The following is a 5483-nucleotide window of genomic DNA, read 5'->3' on the forward strand; positions in this document are numbered from 1 at the left end:
GTTGGTCATTTATAGCTCCATCTGAGAAGAATAGAAAATTGAAGAAAAAATTAAATTGCTTTTTTGTGTCGAGTGTTTATCATAATGTGGCATTCTTTGGTGGCTTCTGCTTCAATCTTCATAACATTTGGATATTGCAGATTTTAAGAGAACTATTTTGTAAGAGAAAATGAATAATTATCTATCTGCACTTAAGTAGGCTTCTTTTGTTAGCTGCATTTATTTTTTATTTGGCCCCACTGACTGAAAATTTATAGTTTTGCAGTTGCGATTTGTTTGTTTGTTTCTTTTTTTTTTTTTGTTTTTTAAACATCTTCATACGCTTTTCACATATTTTAAAAAGAAACATACATCTCAGATGAATGGTCATAACATTTTGACTGAGAAAAATTTGCCTACGTAAGCGCTGCGTACATCAGGGAGGTTATTCAGAGGATATTGGGGGGTTATATCCGTGTTATACCCCCTACAATCTCCCTGTAACCTACAAATATATGAAATAGAATACATGTAAGTTATAGGGAGGTTGCAAAGGGTATAATACGGATATAACCCCCCAATACCTCAATACCCTCGGAATAACCCCCCCGACGTACGCAGCGCTGCATCTGTCTTACGTACGCAAATTTTTCTCCATGGCTGGACATGTTTTAGAAAGGGGAAAAAAATGAAATTCGATTTTGATGGATTTAATTTTTTTTAAAAATTTATTATTTACATATTTTATTCATTTTAATGGCATCATATAAGAGTTGTATTTTTGTGCCACTTTTATGGATTTTTAAGTTATTTTTTTTACCATCTTAAATTTCATTTTGACTTATATTATTTTCAGTGCTTTTTAAAGATCTATTTTAAATTATCTGATATTGTTTTTCTTCATTGGCAAAACGCAGTTTTAATGGCTTCTTAAAATTGTTGATGCCGTTAGAATTTGGGAAATTTGAATCAATGTCTTGTGATATTCGAAAATGGAGAAATATGGCTACATTTTATTATAGTATTGATGCAACATATTCCAAGTAATATAACAGAGTGCAGTCATACTGGCAGAACACTATCTTATAATGTAAAAGAATATAATAATTATAATAATTTAAGATATATAAGAATAAAGTCATATTACAAAATATGTTCTTTTATATGTCACTGTACATGAGATGGATTGACTTGATGAATGTTAAATAAATTGATTAGATTTGTTGATTTAGTCTCATTTTTATATCCATGAGACAAATTCTAATTGTATATGGATACATGTATACTATCTCGACACACTATACAGACCGATAAATTAGTGCATACAATGATGTGTAAGTATGTATTAAATGAGTTTCCTTTATGCATTCAATGCTCATAAAAAATATAATGTATCCAAACATGTCAACATTTAGGTGTGAGGAGGTACACATTTAAATGCACACATGTAGATAGCTAATGTGTACCATATTTTACATGTATGATTCACACTTTTCAAAGAGTTTCCCTTTTAACTTTTGCTACTAACAATGGCCAACAATTGACGGTGAACGATCTGATTTCGAGTAAATCTCGACGTGCTCAAAATTGGATCGAAAATTCAATATTATGGATCGAAATTGGATCAAATAGTTTGACTTTCGATTTATAACTATAAAATACATAGAGTTAATTAAATACAATCTAAGATGTTAAAATTTTACGTCTTTCGTCCTTGAAAGCAAATTCCTTAAATATTGTACAAAAGTAAAACATAAATAAAAAAAATAAGTTTTTAAATGTTGGAATATTAGCAAGAAAATAAAATTAAAGAATAATTATTTCTAGATTCTAGATTGGGGGATACATCATATTTGGAATACCTTATATTTGTGCAAAAAATAAAAATAAAAGAATAAATAAAGGAAAAATTGAAACTAAAATTTGAGCTTAGATAAAACACCCAGCTTTACATATCACGAAGGATATGATCGTCTAAGTCATCTTAAAATTCAATTAATAAGAAGTCCAACTTGAAGAAGTAAATGCATAAACTATGAGAAATATCCGCCCGAAATTTCAAAAACTTTCATAACAACAAAATTGAAGTTCAAAACAATAAACCCACTTGGACTTCAAATAAAGTGAATTCGTATCAACAACTTGTTGAAGTATCCCTTCTTTGTTGATTGTTATCACTGCTCTTGAACTCAAACACAATTGGCAAGGTCAAATTAGTAGTATTTGTGCAATCAAAATAAATTAATATGTGAGCCAATTATGTTAATTCTTAATGAATTGAAAAACCTAGTTTAATCAACCAAACCAATAAACTAAGCGACCAAGTTAAAATTAGTCAAGTAAGAAATCCAACCAACCAACACTATTGGCAAGAGAAGCTCAAAGAAAACCAAATAGCCAAGCCAAAAATAGTTGGCTCCTTTGGGAAACGGGAATGGAGTGGTAGGCATGTAAATGCCCAAAATTAACCAAACAGTCAAGCAAGATTAACCAGTCGAGCCAACTCTACCGCTCTACCAAAAATACAAAATTTAGGTGTTAAGAGTATAAAGAAACCAAAATCAGCATATATATATGAATTTGTTTTAAGTGTTAGGTATGTATGTTCAAAAGATTTGAAGAAAATATGAATTCAGCCACTACTTTCAACCACAAACCAAAAAAACACCCAATAAAAAATACAAATAGAGAAGCAAAATAAACCAACCGATAAAGCTAAAAAACTAACTAGCCGACACTCCAAAAAATTATTCGCATTCGAGCTTAGAAATTTCTCAGGCTAATGCAACCAACTCCGTCCAAAGTTACCCGACAAGTTTGTGCGATTTAAAAAACCATGTATTATTGTCTTCATGATCAATTGATGGCCTTAACAAAAAAAATTATTTAACCATGTATTGTTGTATTACTAATCAATTGATATCCTAAATAAAAAATTGAAAAAATATAAAATAGAATGCCTACATTTATACTCACAAGCCACAATACACTCAGTCTGTGGCTCGCTTACATGGTTACTCCATCAAAAATAGGATTGAATGCACAAAACATCCAACTATATCACCAAATGAGAAATAAGTGTAGCACTCATTCATTATCAATAATTAAAAAAATATAAGAACGAGAGCAAAAAAAAAATCATAATATGTAATATTTGAACAATATATTTGATAATGTTAAAATAAAAGAAATAAGTGACATTCATTACCAGCAATACGACAATATTCTTAGAATGTCTAACTGAAATAAAAGAGATTTGCTATCCTGATTAATCAAAAACCCATTACCGCTTCATTGGAATGTAATGAATCTATTAAACCAAATAAAAAGAGTGGTTACAAGATCTAATATAGGGGATATCCAAATTATACCCTATCAAAAGCAAGGCAAGAGAGGAATTGGGAAACTTGATAATTACAATGTATTCATTTATATTCCCCATTCGAGCTAACCAATTAGTTGGTCTATTACCTTCCCTAGGAATGAAGGAGCACACAATTCTCATCTGTGTTGCCATATCTTGGATTCTGTTGAGACGCTCGAGATTTCTGTAACACATATAATTAAATTTTCTTCCAATAAGAATGTTAAACTGAAGTTGCAAAAGAAGATTGCGCATCTATATAAATTTAAGAAAAGCAAATGCAATAGGTAATAAGAAATGCATAACAATGTATATTTTATCAAAGAGACTTTCTATAATTTGTATGTTGGTATACTCCAATTACCACTGCACACAAAGTTATCCAATATTTTAGGGGAAGTTGAGCTTCTATGATCATTAAACACATGAACTCCTGCACTAAATGTTGACTCAGAGACAACTGTTGTGATTGGAACTATAAAAAGATATTTTATCATCTCTTAAAGTTTTTTGTATGTCAATGCGGATATTTTCCACCTCTTTAAAACATCAAACTCTAAATAAGGATATTAAACACAAGCTCTTCTAAGTATAACTCGATGTTAGACTTCTATTAAAGTAGAAGCCTCGTTGAATCTATGAAATCATATAATTCAGCAAATCATCAAGTAAACTATTATTATCATGTGTTGTGATTGATACCCCAACTTGAGAGTTAGAGGTAGAGGCTTCACTAATTTTTTTACCAATATGTTGTCTATCAACAACAAAATAAGAATACATCTCAAAAAAAATTTGTTTCACACTATCTTTCTTTTCATTCAGAATATCCAAACATAAATTTGAGGGTGGTAATAATTGATGATAAAGAATTTCATTATTGGATCTAAAATACAAGAAATTGAGAATAACATAGAACAATCCGTCCAATACTTATCCAATTTTGACTTCAAGATTGCTATCATATTTGATATAAAATAAGTATCGGATAAACATTCTCTATCAAATATTTTTTTAATGACCATTAAATTTGGAAGAAGTCTATTTGTTATTGAATAATTTGAACCCAAAAAATATCAATTATTCGATGAAAAATATAAAGCAATTCTTCGATCTTATCAAACTGATTCCAATCATCCTCAAATGATAACCATGCATAATTAAAATCTCACAAAATATATTCAGGAAATACAACTTTATAATAAAATGTAAACTCTACAATTTTGTATGTAAAGTTCCAACATGTTGGTACGTCAATGCATAATGACTTTATTGTAGATAAATTAATTTGTCTCGCAATCTCACCAAATTTATGCAAATAACTCGAGGATTCTTTTATAAATAGGATTGACTCTATAATCTTTTCAATCACCTTACGAATTTCTTTCAACTCATCTTATGCCATCAAGTTTAAAATATGAGTGGAGCAATGAACATGAAAAAAAAAGCTCTCATAATGAGAAACCCAGTCCTTCTAGTAAAAAATCCTTTCAAATTTTAAGTGACTACATCATTGGATGATGCATTATCCAAAGTAATGTTGCTAACTTTATTCTGTGAACCCTATTGCAGCAAACTTTCAAGAATTATTTCTGATATCACAAGCCCGCTATGTGAATGATCTAAATCATTAAAGCTAATTATATTAAAATATAATGCCCAATCAAAACTAATATAGTACACATGATGTTTGACTTCCATCAAGAGATGCTCATCTATAATGATCATCTTAAACAAAATATTTTTTATTCTACTATGGTCTTATGTAGATGAAACACATAAAGTAAAAGTAAGGTCATTTTTGTCAATATCCTCGGCTATTGGGTCAATGATTTCTTTTTTTTTTCTCTATCTTTAGTTTTAATAGAGTGATTTGTCCTAAAATGTCTGCTTATTTGAAATATGGTGCTAGTCTTTTATTTCACATAATACTTCACACAATAATTGCATTTCCACTTTTGTATAATCTTCCCCTTTTTCTGTTATTGATATTTTAGTAAAGTGGTTTAATTCTGCTCATCTATGTCTTTTATTTTTCTTTTCTTCATTTGAAGCAATTTCATCCGTACAATCAGTAAGAGTTGGTGTTACATCTGTATGAGGCTTACTTAGAGAATTGTCAAATTCACGTTGAGATTGA

The sequence above is a fragment of the Phalaenopsis equestris genome, unplaced genomic scaffold, assembly GCF_001263595.1.
Source record: "Phalaenopsis equestris unplaced genomic scaffold, ASM126359v1 Scaffold000650, whole genome shotgun sequence".
Lineage (NCBI taxonomy): Eukaryota > Viridiplantae > Streptophyta > Magnoliopsida > Asparagales > Orchidaceae > Phalaenopsis > Phalaenopsis equestris.